This window comes from Lygodium microphyllum, chromosome 3 (assembly GCF_053477565.2).
Source record: "Lygodium microphyllum isolate KBCC chromosome 3, Lygodium_microphyllum_v1.1.10, whole genome shotgun sequence".
Taxonomy (NCBI): domain Eukaryota; kingdom Viridiplantae; phylum Streptophyta; class Polypodiopsida; order Schizaeales; family Lygodiaceae; genus Lygodium; species Lygodium microphyllum.
This window is the reverse complement of record NC_141137.1, coordinates 187,465,525-187,485,444: the sequence shown is the minus strand read 5'-3', so window position 1 is coordinate 187,485,444 and position 19,920 is coordinate 187,465,525. Positions and strand designations below refer to the sequence as shown.

Genomic DNA, 19,920 nt, shown 5'->3' with positions numbered 1-19,920 from the left:
ACAATGCACTCACAGTAAAGACTCGAAGAAGGGTTTGGCGGCTCCTCTTCATGACGGCGGCTCCTCTTCGCCCTCCATAGACCTACTCCTCTTCTTCGCGAATGGTGGCGGCGGCGGCGGCGGTGAGAAGCTTTCTTTCTCTCTTTCTCTCCCTCTCAGTAAGATGGTCGCTCTCCCTCTCGCTATCTGTTTCGTGAATGCGCGAAAAATGATGCGCGGGTTTCGGCCCGTATTTTTTTGCTCTGGGTACCGTCGCTATTTGCGTCACTATTAGCATCGCAAATGCAATGCTAATAACGACACAAATAGCGACGCCGCTATTTATCGTCACTAACGCCTGTCGCTATAGGTTCATATCCTTGTGGTGCTTCTTGCATATATATTATTTCCTTGATTTCTCCCCATTAAACATTAATTTGGATATATGTAAACATGGGAGTTAGGTAGGAAAAAATCCAAGTACATACTCTCCTATAAAGACATGAGAGAGAGAGAGAGAGAGAGAGAGAGAGAGAAAGAGAGAGAGAGAGTGTGTGTGAGAGAGAGAGAGAGAGAGGAGGTAGGAATAGATTGGGGGGAGGGAGACATGACATATTGGGATGAGAGAGAGAGAGAGAGAGAGAGAGAGAGAGAGAGAGAGAGAGAGGAAGGAAGGTGGGGATAGATTGGGAGGGAGAGAAAGAGAGAGAGAGGGAGGGAGAGAGAGAGAGAGAGAGAGAGAGAGAGAGAGAGAGAGAGAGAGATGGAGAGAGAGGGGGAAAGCATGGGATAGAAAGGTGAGAGTATGTGTGACTGAGAGAGAGAGAGAGAGAGGTGTGGAGAGAGAGAGAGAGAGGAGGGAGAGAGAAAGAACCATACTAAGGGTAAGGGATAGAAAACACGAACATGAATTGCAAGGGGAGGGGGTCCTTTTATAGACAAAGGAGAGAGAAAAGGGGAGAGAGTGAGGGAGTGATAAAGAGAGATAGAGCCACATATCGAGATTCGTGGGAACAATTCGCAATGTGAAAAGGGGGGATGGATCCTTTTATAGGTGAAGGAGAGAGAAAATGGGGGGAGAGAGAGAAAGAGTGATGAGAGAGAGGGGAAAAAGAGAGAGAGAGCATGCAATATGTGTAATTTTTTTCTCACCAAGAATGGGTCCAATAGCTCCTTATCAAATGAAAATTAATGTCACAAGTCCTAGGCCCCCAATAAGAGGCTCATGGTGACCCATTCTTCCTAGCAAGAGTGAATTTTGTCTCGACTAATGGTCACACCAGATTAGTCCTTTCTCAGGGGGAGAAATATTTAACTTATAATTACTAAACTAACTAGTTAACTATTTTAAACTAATTATTAATTATTAACTAATAATTAACTAAGTATCAATTATTAACTAATTATTAATCATCAATAAATTTTTATTAATTAATCATTATTTTGAACTAATTATTAAATAATAAAGTAATCAATATTTAATAATTATTACTTATTTTATTTATTTATCTTTAAACTAATTATTAAAAATTAACTAATTATTAATTATTAACAAAATGTCTAACTAATTAATTTAATTAACTGTTCAGTTAATTGGAGGGGGGTCAAAAAAATTTCCCCCCAATGAGGAGGCATCTTGCATGTGATACATCATGCTTTTGCACATGGTTTTCCCTAAGAATGGCAGGAGAATTGGATACAACTATTGTATAAGGGAGGAGATTGCAATTTGCTCACAAACTACCACACGATTATGGTCACTTCAGCCATGGCAAAGCTATTCAGCACTATCCTGGAAATGCAATTGAGTAAATGGGCAGAAAGTAATAACAAATGAGCTTATGGACAAGCAGGTTTTTACCCTGGTCATAACACCATAGATCATTTGGTTACTTTACATGTGCTTATGGATGAGAGTCAGCTTAAGGAAGCAACATTGTAATGTTGTTTTGCGGTATTTAAGAAGGCTTTTAACACCGTACCAAGGGTTGGCTTATGGAAACGAATGCAAGAATTAGGGGTCCCAAATCATCTATGCATGGGAATTTATAGGATATATCAATGAGTGGTGTGCCGCCTCAAAGGTCGCAACAGGCTGTCACAAGTATTTGAGAATAATATGGGAGTCAAACAAGGTTGTCTGCTCTCCCCTACACTATTTGGTTTGTGCATTGATAAGCTAGAGGAAATACTTCCCGTGGATATGAATGAAGAGGAAGCCAAAAGCCTGCATATTGATATGTTTGCCATCTTTCTCCTACTTTATGCAAATGATGTGGTATTCTCTACATATACCAGGGAACATATGCAGCAGTTCATGAGGATTCTTGAACAGTTTTGTCAAGATAGTGGTTTGACAGTGAATGTGTAAAAAACAAAGCTAATGGTTGTGCACACCAAGGAATCAAAGACCCCACCAAAAGGACATTATGCGGGATAGTCTATAGAGGTAGTATCTACTTTCAGATACTTGGAGATTGAGATACTTGCAGACCAGAGATGGCATACATGTGTGAAGCGGCGATTAGCGGCAGGGAAAAGTAAGTATTATCACTTTGAAAATGACTGTAGCCATACAGATACTAAATGTTGGAAAATACATTGTATGATTTTTGATGCATATGCTCTACAGACGGTATTATATGGAGTGAAAGTGTGGGGAGGGAGCATCTCCTCATCTACATGGAACGGCATTGAGAAGCTGCAGAAAGCTCTTATTTGTAGACATTTGGGTATCAAAAGCACCACACCATATGTACTCATGCTTTTGGAAATTGGCCATCGGCCGATTGAGGTACATGCTATGATCCGAGTACTGAGATATGACACCCAAGTACGTCAAATGGATGGTAATAGGCTCCCCAAACGGGCATGGGATGCGAGCACACGCCTATAGAAAACATGGAAAAGTAAAGTGCTTTCAATAAGATAGGTGCTGGATATGTGAAAATGGTTTAAAGGGTGGGGAGTGGATAGAGATCTAGATATGGCATTCGAAGATATATGCATGGACACATTTCAATCAAACCTCTTACGAGTGTATGAAGCAAAACATCAAAGCAAGGGAGCAAATGGCAAACTTGCTTATTACACTATGCATATCTATCCTTCATGTTGGGAATCCTACATGCAAGCAAAGGCACACGTGCAGCCATACATAGCAAACCCACTCTCAATGGTATTTAGACAGAGTATTGCACGACTTTGAACTCAATCACACACTTTATTGATCGAGACAGATGCATGGAGTGGACAGGCAAGAGAGATGAGGTTATCCAAGCTGTGTGGACAACAGAGTGTAGTATCAGAGGAGCACATGATTATGACATGCCAAGCATATGCACACATATGGGCTGACTTTGATATCCCTTTACGAGGGCCACTTCACCAATTTGTGACCACTACTCCTATATCGAAGTTAGGGGCTCTCATCACCCGCATGTTACGCTTTCGGGAGAACCACGCTGCATAGATCGTTCTTTCAGCGTAGCTACCCTTTCCTAACAGGGGGAGGAGAATCATTGTATAAGTGGAAAGGTCCCATGGGTCATAATTTGGCCTTCCATGGATGATAATAAACTACTCTACTCTCTCTCTCTCTCTATATATATATATACACACACACACACACACACACACTTTTTTGAAGTAATTAATAATTAATGAATCATAAATTAATTAAAAAAACTAATTTCTAATTTATAACTATTTAAAATTAACGGTGAATCAGTTTCTAATTATTAGTTACTACTTACAAGTCAGTTATCTCTGTGGTAACTTTTTTGACACCTCCCAACTTCAAATTCCAAAATACTAAAGGATTGATAGGCCATGCTTTCATAGTTTTTATTTGGCCTGAAAATCAAAATCAAATGAGCTTTTATCCTTTTGTTCCACATGATATTTTTGTTCTTGTTGAGATGATCTTAGGACACCTACATTATCTTTTAATAGATGTGCCACCCTAGCCAAGCTCTCCACTTGACAATGTCTTCTACCTAGATTGGCATGCGAGCACACCTTAAGACCAGAAGCAAGGGCGGAGCCCTGCCTCCACCTCATGGAGTAAGTAAAACAAAGTTAAAGGTAGTGGTATTTTACTTGCACCAAAGGCTCCCACTTATTCTCTAGACCTCTTGAGTCATTTCACAAAGTCAGCTCCACAAGGTCTTCTTTCCTTGCACTGATTCTTGTAAGTCCATTCCCTTGCCTATGGTTTCGCTAGATAGTAGATAGGGACATTGGGAATCTCATTAACCCATTCATGCATGTCACTAATTAGATGATGAGGCATTTGGCTACCTTAAGAGATTCATAGTTACTCTCGCCATTTACCCGCACTATTTGAATTTTTTCACTTTAAAGTTTAGAGCACCAGGCAGAAATTACATTGCATCAACATTTGCAAGGACCATCGCAATTCTTTGTTTTAATAAAATAGTTGGATTCCCCTTGTCTGTACCAGTTCCATAGGGGAAATTCGACTCACGTTCATGCTTAGAGCTACACCACAACCCCCACGCCCTCCAACTCATGGAGGCCTTGTACTCACCCCAATGACTAGGTACAGGTCGCGTGCTTTAGCACCATCCATTTTCAAGGCTAGTTGATTCGAGAAGTGAGTTGTTAAACACTCCTTAGCGGATTTTGACTTCCATGACCATCATCATGCAATCAATCAACACCCTTTGTGGGATCTAGATTAGTGTGCATCACGACACCATAAGTCAACTTTTGATTCATTCCACATTGCTTGTTCTACTTACCAAACATGGCCCACTTGGAGCTCGTATTTCATTCCAAGGTTCAACAAAGCAACCTCGATCGCTTATTGTCAAGACCGAAAATGGGCCCGACACTGGCTATAGGCACTAGCCAGCATATTCCAACGATTTGTAGTGTAACGTATTCCAACGATTACCCTTCCTTACTCCTTAGAGGGAGATCCCACATATCTTGGTGTGGTACACCAACATAATACAAACATAAAGGAGGCACCCCTTTGGCTAAATGTCATGGCCCCACTACAGCTCTCCTACACCTGGGGGATTGACCCCTCGATGCATTGCTCTAACATAAAGAACATACGAGCAATCTCCACTCTTATATATTTTGAATGATCCAGGAGCTTTGATATTTCCTTACCAAGCTTGCCAGGCTAAGAAACCGTTCATCTTTCCTACAACTTGGGTTTTCTTACACACTCCAGGTAGGTCAATGCTTGAAAAACAATTGCAATGTATCCAGATTTGATACCATGTTATGCTCAATGCAAGTGTGGATGACCATTGTTCTTAAGCATTTTAACCAGCTAGGTGAAGTGCTAAAACAAACCTTCAATGATTTTCCAACTGATCATACGTGCAAGGTTGCTAGAGACTAGCACCGAGTTTCCTCGTGATACTAGTCTCCTTAACTCAAATGATATTGCATCCTATATGTTATGCATAGAGAAATAGATCAGAATTTAAATCATTTTCAACAACTAACCACTTTCACAAACCCTCTTCCCTCCTACCGTTTAGGTTTTGCATTTGTTGGGTGGGTGTAACGTTCATTTTCATGTAATTTCTCATATAAAAATCGATAAAAACATATTCTAACATAGAGACAAGGCTTGATCCTCATACTTTAGTCTTGTTACACATTCACAAACATAAAAATGTATTTTTTCCTAAATTTTTAGGCACAAAAACTAAAATTTACCTATTTTTTTCATTTATTTATTCATAAAAGTGTACTTTTTTTAAATTTATGTGTCTTGACTGATCATGTTGACTGAACACTGATTTTATCAATTTTTTATCCCATATGAATTCCATTTTCCAACACGAAACAGAAGAAATCCTCATTTTTCTTCATTTATGACGCATTTCGATTAAATTATTAAATACGACTATGTATAACTACGGGTTCTATATTTTATCATATACAACCCTCAAACATATTTCAAACATGATTCATACAAATTTTCTTTCCATGCATATGTCATTAAAGCCAACAAACATCAAAACAATGCAATTTTCTTTATAAAACTTGAGCATACCACTTATTTGCATGTTGCGTGTTTTTATAAAATGCCATATGTTGCAAATTGGGTTAACTATTTTTGCATTTTTCTCTCTCTTTAACATAATTAAAAAGAAATTAATAGTTTAGTTTTGTCAATTCTATTGGATAGTGATTCTTAATAGTTTTTAACTATGATTATCATTTTCCCTTGTTTGATCTGTATCTTTGATACTCTCATCAAGTTTTGTTTTTAATTTTTATGATATCGAATATCTCAATCTTCTTATTCATTTTTCTTATAAAATTTAGTTATATAGCTCTCTCTCTCTCTCTCCCTCTCTCTCTCTCTCTCTCTCTCTCTCTCTCTATCGTTTTGTTTTTAAATAATTTGGTGTTGTGTACAAACCATAGTACCAAAATATGATCCCTATGTGTAAACCCTACTACCCATGAAGCATGTCTTAGGATGTGAAATGCTTTAATTGTTAGTAACACTAGTGTGAAGCATTGGCCTAAAGCTAGAGGTGCTGAGTGCCTAGTGAAGTTTTATGAAAATTAACATTTAAATATATATATATAGGAAGATTTTGTTGGTTCTAAGGAAAATATTGACATGTTTTTAAGATTGATGGGTCCTTTTTTGGTGGTCTTTACTTGAATTTTTAAATATTGATGGGTCTTTTTGCCTAAATATGGAATAGAATGGTTACAAAAATTATCTTTTTTATATAAGATTTGCAGTGCATGTAGAGATCTTACTTTGTCTTGTGCAACTTGATTTTCATTTAGTGCTTGTTACTAAATTTTGCTCCTTTTTATACTTATTGCTTTCACATTTTGAAAGGAACATAACATTTGTTCACAATATATTCTTTGCTCCTTTTTATACTTATTACTTTCACATTTTGAAAGGAACATAACATTTGTTCACAATATATTCTTTGCTCTTTTTCTCCCCCATTTGGCTATTGCTTCAATTCTCCTTAGTGATTCTCTTAAGGCTTACTAGAGAAAAACTACACTTTTGCAAGATAACTTTCAAAACTAGGCATGAAGCTATGATTTTTTAATGATTGTGTTAAGATTTGTTGGCTAAAAAGTAGAAATCTTTAGTAAGATACAAATGACTAAAACTAAGCATGAAGCTTGCCACAAGTTGACACACAGTCCTCAAACATACTTCAAATATAATTTTTACAAATTTTCTTTCCATGAGCACATCATTAAAGCCAACAAATATCAAAACAATGCAATTTTCTTTGTAAAAATTAAGCATACCGCCTATTTGCATGTTGCGTGTTTTTATGAAATGGTTTTCGGAAGCCAATGGACCCCTCATCAGTTCCTAGACATTGCTAGACATTGCCTCTCATCCTCCTTTTGATCTTGGAGCAATCTAGTCCACACCAGGACAAGCATCCTTCATCACATTCTCTTCTTTATTTTCTATGTGTGAAGTGCCTCTTGGAGGAGAGAGATGGAGGAGAGAGAAATACTAGGTTTTGTTCTCTCTGATCAGACAGCCATTTCATGAGGCAAAGGCAGCAATTGGGAGCGAAAAAATCAGGAAGATCATGGCTGGGATTTGTGGCATTAGTTGTTTGTAGCCTCCCCAATGCCTCTCACACAAATTATCGCCTTGTGGAGGGGGGGCGGCACGTTCTAGCTTGCACCGATTTGAAACAATGCCCTCCCCCATAATCATGATTAATTTTAAAATTCAGGGCCCAAGGCCCCCTAAACAATGCCCATGCCCCAAAATTTTTTAACTTTGGCCCTTTTTTTGGCCTTCGTAATGCCTGTCCGGTGGTTTGACCTCTGAAAATTTTTGCATGTCCGACTTGGGGTCCTGCACTGCTAGCCACTTTCTTTGGCTCAATCTAGTGTCTTGAAAAATTATGAAAAATCTGCAAAAGTGCTCTTTGAAACTGCTTTGAAATCCTATCTTTCGTGGCTCATAAAAATTGCAAGATCTGTCTTTATTGCTTCCAACAACGAGGTCCAATTCCCACCTTAAATTTGCTCTTCTCCGCGTCTTTCCTGCACTTTAACGGTCTTTAAAATCCACTCTCACTTACCTATTTAAATTTTGAGAATAGGTCGGGTGTTTCACCCTCGATGCCTCTAATCATTCACTTTACCTAATAAAACTACTAGGAGCTCTAACTATCCTAAGGGAAACTTCGAAGGGAACTAACTACTAGACGGTTTGATTAGTCTTTCGCACCTATACCCAAGTCTGACGAATGATTTGCACATTAGTATCGCTATGAGCCTCCATTAGATTTTTCTCTTGCCTTGCCTTGCTCAAGCATAGTTCACCATCTTATGGATCCTAGCAAGTATGCTCCCACTCAAACCTGTCACAGAAGATCATGGTTGGTCAATGATGCATCCCATAAAGGGGATCCCACTTGTCAGATTCCTTGCGTCTTCGTGGGTTTGTCATCCACCACCACTGACTTACATACATGTTAGACTTGGTCCATGTTTCAAGACAGGTTAGATGGAAAGCCCAAAGCGACACCGTGCCAAGCGTGCAGGTGCAGAGCCTGCCACAAGTGACACACACTTCGTTCCTTGATTGATACGATGTCACCATTAGGTCATCTAAAGCCCACTCTTGTCTTGCTATGCTGGTCCACCCTGACCAACGCCTTGCGTTGAGTAGTGGACCAAAATCATAGCATTCCACATCCAACCGGGGTGCACCTACACCCTCCATTTGCTTCCCTCCTAGCAATTTCAAGCACTTTTTAACTCTCTTTTCAGATTTCTTTTCATTTTTCTCTCACGATACTCATTTACTATATGTCTCTTGCCCATATTTTAGCCTTGAACAGATTTTACCACCCACAGGGCTGCATTCCCAAATAGCCGAACTCATCAATGTCACATCGTGGAGTGATAGGGTCTGAGCTCGACAAGGCTCTCACCCTCTTTGTCACCCCTTTTTAGGGGGACTTGGGCTTGGTCCATCAAAAAGGATGCCTCTCCATACTACAATTCACACAAAAAAGATGAACGATTTCCAAGCTAGGCTCTTTCTAATTCACTTGCTACTACTAGGGAAATCCTAGTTAGTTTCTTTTCCTCCACTTAGTGATATGCTAAAGTAGGATGTGGGGATGCTAGGGATGCTAAAGTAGGCATACCCTTGGATGAGCCACAGGGGCAAGTTGCATTCAAAGACTCGATGATTCACGGAATTTAGCAATTCACACTATGTATCACATTTCACTATATTCTTTGTCATTGCAAGAGCCAAGATATCCGTTGCTGAGAGTTGTTGCATTTTATTATTCAATTCTCCTGAGGGGAGGAATATCAAACAAGATAAGGTATCTTAAGTTCCTAGTTTCCACCCCCATGTGTGGGGATGGGAAAAAGGTTTATCAAGGTGGAAACATGCTCGAACAACTGGCACGACGGAGGGGGGTCACCTAAGCAAGGGAGAGAGGTCAAAGGCGTCCCTCCTTCCTCCCCCACCCGCATGGTCTTTGGGATGACCTCAAAGCATGGCCTCCCCCACTATTTCCTGACTCCGACGAGGGGAGAGACAATGCGAACTGTGTTTCCAAGTGCGATCCCTCAACAAACATTTCGTGGTTCACATTGTTCTCAGAGATGTCTGTCAATGATCCTTCTGCAGGTTCACCTACGAAAACCTTGTTACGACTTCTCCTTCCTCTAAATGATATGGATTAATGAACTTCTCACAATGCCATTGGTGGCAAACCACCAGCATCACTACAATTCAAAAACTAGCGGACCATTCAATTGGTAGGAGCAACGGGCGGTATGTACGAAGGGCAAGGAGACATAGTCAACATAAGCTAATGATTCATGCTTACTAGGAATTCCTTGTTGAAGATCGATAATTGCAATGATATATCCCCATCACAATGAAATTTGAAAAGATTACCTAGACCTCTCAGCCTAGGTGGTAAACTGGTTGAATTTGTCAGTGTAGTGCACATACAACCCAAAATATGTAAGGGCATCACAAGCCTATTATTGCCTCAAACTTCCATGGCCTAGACGGCCATAGTCCCTGTAAGAAGTTGGCCACAAAGAGGATCCTTTGTGTAACTAGTTAGCAAGTTGAGGCCTTATTTGTTAATGGAATTAATGAGACAAATCACTCCATCAACTAAGAACGACCATGCATCACCACCCATAGAATCAAGAAAGAGCCCTCAATTTGTCAATCCTTACTATGTTTGGACCTTGAACGTTTCCTCATGTTGAGTCAAATTAAGCCGCAAACTTCACTCTTGGTAGTGCCCTTCTATTCCTTTAAGTTTTAGCCTTGAAATCATACTCCCCTCAGAACCCAAAAACTTTGATATGGCAAAGTCATCAAAATAACATTCATCAATCCCTAGTCAGCATTGTTTATGGTTGAGACTAGGATGGTATCTAATCATTGAGCCCCCAACTTTCATTCTTGATTAATGAAAACATCCTTGGCAAATTCTTTCACATTAGTTTTTCTTTCATAAATCCAAGTACAATGCTTTATAGGAATTGAGTGGTGGTACTTTCTCTTACTGTGCATATGGGATTCTGGTCCTCAGCCCTCACTGCTTCTCACAAAGGGACTAAAGTAGGTGTGATTGTAAATATCTCAATAGACCCCAGTCTCACAAAAACCAGAATTCATAAATGGTGAAGGCTCAATTTAAAAGGGCGTAAGGAGAGAGTCAAGGCCAACAAAAAAAGCCAAGGGAAAATGCAATTAGTGACTTTGTCCCCACTTAGAGAAGTGACCAAAGGCAGCGATGTTTCCACTACAATGAACCTAGGCACTTCAAAAGGAGATGTCCCAAACTTGGCAGAGATTGCCGTCAAGAAAATTTAGTGGCCAAAGCTAGGGCTACCCATGGCCGGGATTGTGCAGCAATGGGAAGGGCAAAAACTTCCAATATCACCACTAAGGGAATCAGTGAAGAAGAAGACCCATCCATGGAAGCTGAGATTGAGAGGGTATCCATTCATGCCACTCTCTATAAAAAGGGGCTGAATCGCTAATTTTCAGTGATCCAAACACCATCGGATTACCAAGATAAGAATTCAAAACCTTGATTGATGGTAGCACTCACACCATTTCACTACCATCAATCACGCCATTTCACCAAGGGTACATACATCCTAGTACTTCTCCTTGGGGGGCTCCAATCTTGTTCCAAAAGAAGAAGCATGGTAGACTTTGCCTTTGCATCGATTATAGAGGCCTGAACCAAGTGACCATCAACAATAAATATCCTATCGCAAGGATAGACAAATTACCTGATTGATTGCAAGGAGAAAAAATCTTCTCCAAAATTTATTCGAGGTCAGGATACTACCAAATTCACATCAAGGATAAGGATATTCCTAAAATGGCATTCAATACCGGATATGGTTTTGAATTCATAGTAATGTCCTTTAGATTGACTAATGCCCTTGCCACATTTAATAGGCTAATGCATGACATTTTTTGACCATATCTCGATGATTTTGTACTTGTCTTCTTTGGCGACAGCTTGGTTTATTCCAAGGAAGAGGAGGATCATGAAACCCAAGTTTACATTGTCCTTGAGACCATGAGGACACACAAGCTCTATGCTAAGAAGAAAAAGTGTGCCTTTCTCAAAAGGCAAATCAAATATCTAAGGTTTATTGTGTCAGAAGAAGGAATCTCTGTAGACCCTACAAAGGTTAAGGATGTCCAAGAGTGGCCTCCACCAACCACTATCAAAGAAGTGTGTAGTTTTCATGGATTAACAAGTTGGTACATAATCTTCATTAAGGACTATGCCTTAATCGTAGCACCCCTCACAAATCTACTAAAAAAAGTAAGTTGCCAAAGTGTGGATGCCCACCAAACAATCGAGTTTTGATCAACTCAAGCATAGCTTAATGACAACACCAATTCTAAAGCTCCCTAACTTGAGCAAGGAGTTCAAAGTTGCTACGAATGCTATCTTGCTTGCACTAGGCTGTATAGTAATGCAAAAAGGTCATCCTATAGCATATTCTTTGAGGAAGCTAAAAACTCATAAGAAGATTTATGCCACTCATGACTTGGAGCTACTAGCATTTATTCATGCTCTTAAACTTTGGCGAAACTATTTGCTTGGAAACAAGTTCTCTTTGTTCACAAACCTTAAGACCCTCAAATGGATCTTCACACAAACTAGCCTCAACATGAGGCAATGACATTGGATTGAGGTTCTGCAGGAATATGAGTTTGAGACCAGGCATTGGCTTGGTAAAGAGAATGTGGTTGCAGATTCCTTAAGTCATAAGGCATTCCTCAACTCTTTTATTATGGAGGAACCCTCAAAGGCGAAAGCATTAGCAACTACGGTGGCAATGCCTACCAACCCTATCCTTGGACTAGCTAAGGGAGAAGCTAGCCATGACCTAGAATATCTAAAGATGATAAAGGAGATTTTGGAAAAGGACCAAAACCCTTGACTTAAGGTCAAGTATCAAGAATGCTTTATGAATGAGGGACTTGCCTATTTTAGGACAAGATTATGCATACCCTCAAGCAAGAAACTCAAATAGAGAATAATTTGGAAAGCACATGACTCCCCCTTTTCAGGCCATCCCAGATATATCAAGACCCTCAACACGGTCCAAAAGAGCTACCATTGGGAAAGGCTTAAGGAGATGTACTAAAATATGTCATGAAATGTTTAACTTGCCACATTGCATTAAGGTAGAGCATGTCAAGATGCCTGGGAAGCTGCAACCTGTTGACATTCCTCAATGAAGTGGGAATTTATCAACATGGACTTTGTTGTTGGGTTGCCTGGAGTTCAAGAAGGATACAATTCAATTATGGTGATAGTAGATATACTCACCAAGGTTGCACATCTCATTCCAATCAAGACAAACTATAAAGCTTCATATATTGCCAGATTATTCATCAAGGAGATATTCAAACTCCATGGGTTGCAGCAGCTCTAGGATGCGGGGTGTATTGAATGAGGAGAGTATACACATTGGCATTCTCAAACCTAAATAAGGCAAATTGCATAAGGATATTGAAGGCCATGGAGAGTTTTGATGAGAAAATTCAAATATTGAGAGAAAATGTTTCGCACCATCTTCCATGATTTCAAGTCAGATGAAGATATAGAGTTACACAAGTCATCCAACTTAGCAGCAGCATGGAGGCTTTTGAACAACTAGTTCACAATATCCTTCATTTTTAGCATGTTTCTGGTGCTATCTTACCAATCCATTCCTAAAATGTAATGGTGACTTTGGCTCTCAAGTTCATGTATGGGAAAATGTAGAGGGGGGACTATACAAACTTTGCTGGGTGAATGTAAGGACTAGGGTACATAAACGAAGCTCATGAATTTTGCACATGCCATGATTGGATGACATCATAGCTTTAAAATATTCTATCATTATATGATACTAATAGAGATTTATATCTGTATGTAGGGAAGGAAAGAATGCAAGAGCACAAACTAGCTGTGCTAGTTTTAGGGGAGATGGCAACTACCATAAACAAGCGTGACGTTGTCAAGCGTTTTTTTGAAACTGAAAACCCCTAGTCAAATTGTAGTTAGGTTTGATTTTTGCTAGCTTAGTTGTTTGTGTGACAGTTTGTTTTGTTGTTTCGTAGTTGGATTTCATGTGTTTGTTTAAGCCTAGGATTTGCTTCTATCATTTTGTTTGAATTGTTGAGTGCGGAACTTGATAGCCTTGGTTGAGCTTGGTATTTTTTTGAACAAGAGGAAGATTTTGTTTGTCAATAGCTACCAAACATTTTGAACAAGGTATGTTTTCTTGTCAAGACTTTTGCACATCACAAGGGATAATGGGTTCATGAGCACTTCACGTTGCACTTGTTGATGCACTGCACTTGGGGGTCTCTCCTATTCTTATCAAATAATTCCATGCCATGGGTTGGGATTATGCACATTTTGCACCATCATTGAGCACTAGCACGGCATGAGGTCCACTGCAACTATATGCAGTAAATTTTAGATGCACGCGCACATGAGAGAGCACCTGTCATTGAGCACACACATTTCTTGCACGCACCATTTGGGATGTTCATCACAAGATTAGGAACTTCTGGTTGAGAGTGTAAGGTGGTTGGGTGAGTTAGAGGGTCGTGAAGGACGCCATCAATTGTGAGAAGGGTTGTTCATATTTGGTCAACATCTTGAGGACCACCATTTTCTTGAGAGATTGTGAGATTTTGGATGGGTGGAGTGGAGTATATCATATATTTTTTATGAGAGTTGAGAGGTGAGGATAAGGAATTCAAAATTAACAAGGAATTTTGTTTGCATCTTGCATGACGCACAATCACCTCTAGATAGGCTAGGCACAAATATCTTCAATGCATACATTATTTTGTGTGTAGCATGGATTGATTGATTGCATATCATAGATCAATTGCATGTTTTCTTAAATCATGTATGGCTGTGCATGAAGTTCTTTTGCAAATCATATTCCTGCTAGGGCACATTGCATGAAAATACAAAATTCCAAGAATGGTTTCGCTCCTAGCATTCTGAAGGATGCCAAGTTCATGGTCAGCACTGAGAGAAAAAGCTAGCAACTGATGAAAATCTGGATAATGTCCTCTAAACCAGGTTTCAGAGCTTGTGACAAGAGAAGAATGTGTTGATTTTTTCACCAAAGAGTCGCTCATCTGCATCTATGGAAGCTGAAATGTCTCTTGCAATTGAGGATTTTTTACATGCAAGTGCTCAAGGCTTGTGGGAAACTTTTTGGAGTGTGGATGAACCCTCCCCAATTTTTGTTACTGGTTCACATGGCTTTGGCTCAAAGAATGCATATGGAGAAAAAACTTCTTGAACGAAGGTGAAAAGGCCTCATTGTGCCGCTCTTGTAGGAAAGAGTAACGGTGGTGCTTTTGCTTTGTGGGAGCACATATCAAAGTTTGTCTTGCTGAAAACTGAGCTTAAAAGCTCATCCCAGCCAAATGGGCTTGTTCTTGTACCTACACTGGTGGGACAAGTTGTGCTTTATGGCTTGCATATGTTACTTTCTCGCAAAATGGCTCAATTGAAGTCTGCCATCCAGAGGGATTTAGATACTGCATATATTTTATTAGTGGATTCTAAGTGTGGGACAATAGTGAGAATGAAGGGTGATATTAGTCAAATTGATACACATACCACCAAATTCTACGAGAGTGCAGTAGCATGGATTCAGGATCATGCACAAATTGTAGTTTATACTGTTGAGCAAGTCTGGAACAGGTTTGAAAATGCAAATTGGGCTGACCTTGGTGCTCTCCAGTTACTCCTGGCTACATTTCATAGTATGAAACACTGTAGAGGCACATCCAAAAAGTCCATAGCAAAACTGGCTACAGAGCACAACACACGATTGCAGCGAGGGATTCTCCTCTCAATCCGAGCAGACGATGAGTAGTGCCTTTCAATGCGTGCCCTGCATACTAGAGGCCACAGGAGGATTTGCTATTTTAGGCTGTGGAAGGATTGCCTAGAGTATTCCAGCACAAAGATTTTAGGCTCCCCTTGCAAGAAAGGAAGCATTCCGGCAAGGTCCTTTCAAGACATGGCATGGCTATAGGGTCCCGACGGAGGAGCAAGAGGAGGTGGCAGTGATGAAGAGTCTGCTCCAGAAGCTAAGCCCGTGAGAGATGTCATTAAGAGAATAGGAAGAGGAAAGCTTGAGAAGTGCTATTATCAGGCATTTAAACTGGACGACAATTGTTATGAATTGGAAGATCCTATGCTAGTTACTCCAGAGGAGAGGAATTTCTTGAAATTGCAAGGTACATACATTCGTCATTTAGGGTTAAGGTCTGCGTTGGTAGACATGGGGAAGAGGAAGCTTGCTCAGATTTCGAATTCAGAGGACGAGAAACAAGACAAAGATGCAGAAGGCGAAAAAGGGAGTAAAGAGAAGGGTCCCGACGGAGGAGCGAGTGCAGGTGCTCGATCTGAAGGAGTAGGCGAGACTCGACGGCAAAGAATAGGAAGCTGCAATGAAAGGGGAGAGGGCCTACGCATTCTCTCATCAGCTATGGAGGTCATCTCCGAGGCAGCCCTCTTCAATGTACATTGATTGTGAGCCTGACAAGTCTCACTGGGGATGGAGTTGATCAGGATTGGGATGACGGTCTCCAATCTTTGGAGGAGATTGAAGCCAAGAAGCTTAGCAAACAGGAGGCTGCGATGAAGTTGAAGATGGAAAGAAACTCAGGCGAATGAAGGAGAGCAATTGTGGTGATGAGGAAGCTGACAAAACGAGGCAGAAAGAAGAAGAACAAGACGACACAACAGTCGAAGAACGTGCTAAAAACAAAGATAATAGTGCTGAAAACAAAGGACAACAGAAGGCAAAGAACAATGAAGTGACAACGAAGATGAAGGAATGGAAAAGTAGACCGTTCAACAAACGAATAGAGAAAAAAGCCTTAAGGGTTTTAAAGTTTCTTAAGCTTTAATATCTTAAACATTAAAAATATTAAATTTCCTGAAAGGCATAAAAAGCCTAAGGCTTTTTGGGAAAGAAAAAGCATGTCCAACGTAAGGGAGGATGTAAAAAACTATAAAAGGAGAGGAGAGTGGAGAGTTAGGGGCCCCCTTCCCTTGTATCTTCTTGTCATCTTGTGAGAGATGTGAGAGGAGGGTCGCATGCGAGAGAATACTTTTGGACGTGCTATTGTCAAAGTGGAAGAAGTTAGACTTTGTGGTGTCAAGCCTCGGATCAAGGCTATTAAGGTATGAGAATATAGTTTTCTTGGTTTTGTTGTCAAAATTTTATTACTTTCATTGTGAGTTGTCTTGTGATTCGTGGTGTGTTATTAAATATTTTAAATTTTCCACATTGTGTTGTGTATTCGACAAAGTCGATTACCCTAACCGACACTCCTTAACACCTCGTTATCGGGTTGTGAGTGAGGCTTGCTCTCGATCACCAGTCGCATAACAACGTGGTTTTTTTCCCCACAATACAATGTCAATAAGAATGGTTCCTCTTTTTGTAGAGGGGATCGATACAATTTTTGATTATGAACCTATAATGGTAGAGGATGTGTCAGCCATAGACATTGGTGAATTAACGTGCTTCAAGAATACTATCTATAGTAACATTTTGAAGGAAGAATATGTTGCTAATTATGAGGTCATCGCAAAGAGGGCCATACTAAAGGTCACGTGAAAGTCCCCTTGCAAGACATTATCTCCCACAAAGCTACAATGGTGCAAGTTGTACCAATCAAACACACAAGTAACAAATGTGTATCAAGAATATTATCCATAATAACATTTAGTAAGAAGAATATGTTACTAATCAAGAAGTCAATGTGTAGATGTCCACACTGAAAGCTACATGGAAGACCCCTTATAAGTCACTCTCACCCATGTCGGTACGATGGCGAAGATGGACAGCCGTACAATTCTATATGATCCATTTGAGATAGGAAATGCATTATGGAATGATCCGCCAAGTAAGGCATTCTCCCAATCGGTAGAGGCATTGGAGGAGGTCAACCAACACAAGATGGTCGAGGTTCACAAAGAAACCACAAACACAGCATGAGATATCATGGTCGTTCATCTCCCTAAAGATAGTGTCATGTATGGATTGGGAGATGGAATTCCGTCATGGAACTCCCATACTAAGGCAGAGTCAATTGATGCCATCCATCTGGCTAATCATGTCCTCAAGGACTGTTTACTGCAACACAAAGGAGCGGGAAATGGAAAAAAGGAAATAGAAAAAGGCCCAGGACAAAAGGAAGAAAAAGGCACCTTAACCGGTAACCAGACCCTGAAAAAATTAAAAGCACGGGCACGACCCTCAGGAAGTCTTAGAGTCGCCCAAGGAAAGTAAAAGAGTAAAAAGCACACCATTAAGTATGAAAGCGCTCCCGAATCCTTGTAAAAGAGCGCCAGGCTCACTCCTGTGCAAATTGTATGCATTAGTTGGGAATAGGATAGATTAGAATGGTGGGAAATGAGAAATGGACCTAGGCTAATGGCCGGCCATGTAAAAAAGGGGATGACCGCCCATGAAAAGTAGGGCACCTATATAAAGTTCAAAAAGTGAATGAGAATATCATTATTGTGTGTGGCCAGAGCTTCTTCTTCTTCTTCTCTTGTTTCTTGCCTTCTTGCTTGTGCTTGAGAGAGGGATTGAGAGTGTGAGGGAGTGAGGGAGTGAGGGAGTGATTGTGTGAGAGTGAGGGATCTTGGAGAAGAAGCTCTCCATCTTCTCTCTTCATCTTCCCCTCCTCTCTTCTCTTCTCTTGTCTCGCGCGTGGCTATGGAGGATGAAGCTAATGGGAGAGGGATTGAGGTTGCTTGAGCTTGCCTCAAGGATCATGGAGCTACCGGTGTGCAAGAAAGAGGAGGGTACTCGATCGAGCATCAAGGTAAGCTCACTACACCCGTAAGGTAGGCATTGCGTGTCGGCTATGTGGAGGTAGCCATGGCCACTCGGTTCGAAACACTTGAGCAATAAGTGGTCCGTAGGTCTCGGGATAGAGCTTATAGCTCCCCTTCATTTTGGTTCCGTTGCCGGGACCGACGGAATCGAGCCTTGAGCGCCGTGCACATCAAATCGAGCATAGAAGTAGGGTTTGCAGCCCGAACCGGTGCTCGAGATAGTTAGGAGATTTAGGAGGTTTTAATCCGTGAAACAAGTAAGTGTTTTGGTTTATTGGAAGCATTAGTGTAGGACTACCATTCAATGTCTTTGTTTTGCATTTTGTTTGCACTAGATTAAGGTTAGATTAGGTTAAGAAAAGAGAAAATAGAAGGTTTTGGCTGCTGCTGGAAACAGGGAAACAGGGGACCATATTCAAATTTCTGGGTAAAACAGGGAAAAGGGAATTGGCTTTAAGGTTTTGGAATGCTAGGAAAGGACCTTAAGAGGCTTGGGAGGCCAGGGCAAACCTCATTTCACTAGTTAGCTTTCTGAGAGAGAGAGAGAGAGAGAGAGAGAGAGAGAGCTTCTGGTTGCTAGGAAGAGGGAGCGCTATCACGATTCTGGGTGCCAGCGATTTGTGCTACTCCAGGTGAGTCTGGTGCTTCTTAGTAGTGCCCTAATCATATCTGGAAAGTCTCTTGTGATTGTGTGTAGCAGGCGTCAAGTGGGATCGAAATGCTTCGAAATCGCGCTTGCCGCCAGACGCAATCGGACCAGGTTGCAGTGGTTCGATTCTTAGAATCGGACCACCCGAGTCCTGGAGTCGGACCGTTCGACTGAGGGAGTCGGACTAACCCTGACCGACTACAAGAATCGAACCGTCCTGACTACTAGAGTCGGACCAGCCCTGTCCTACTGCTAGAGTCGCACTAGCCCTCTCCGACTGCTAGAGTACCAGCCCTGTCCGATTCCCAGAATCGGATTCTGGGAATCAGACCATCCTGCTAGAAGGAAAAATAAGGATCTTTAGTTGACCCTGCCACACAGACCTGACCCCTAGGACACAACCCTGAACACCCCCAAGATCCAGTTTGACCATTAGAACCTCAGAGACCAATCGAACTTAGAGCAGAATAGAAAACGCAGCACAGACCTTCAGAAAGACCATAGAATAGCCGGGAACCGAGCTTAGAACTCAAATTAGGCTAAGAATGTGGAGAGAAACAGAGTGGAGTTCCTATTAAATGCTTTTTGCATCAGCACTTCACTCTTTGTTCCACTAAGTTTGCGCTGCAAGAAAAGAAAAAAGCCTGTTTTGGCACCAAGCACCACGAAAGCACTAAGCATAACGTGTGAATAAGGATTGCAGTTGCTTTCAAATAACAAGGAACACATCAGGATATCTAATAACATTAAGGAACCCACTAGTAGGAGAAGACCCCAAGAATTAGACAGGTGCCTGAGTGCCCTAATAGTAGGACCTGGAGAAGACACGAAGACACGGAAAGCAACAATATAGAGGATTGGACGCTATCG

At 40.9% G+C, this 19,920-nt stretch overlaps 2 pseudogenes; both read right to left on the bottom strand.

Moving 5' to 3' along the window:
• Positions 1-3,697: 3,697 nt before the first annotated feature.
• Positions 3,698-9,141, bottom strand: LOC148039311 (25S ribosomal RNA; annotated as a pseudogene).
• Positions 9,142-9,634: 493 nt separating this feature from the next.
• Positions 9,635-10,320, bottom strand: LOC148039310 (18S ribosomal RNA; annotated as a pseudogene; the record flags this gene model as incomplete).
• Between the last annotated feature and the right edge of the window lie 9,600 nt (positions 10,321-19,920).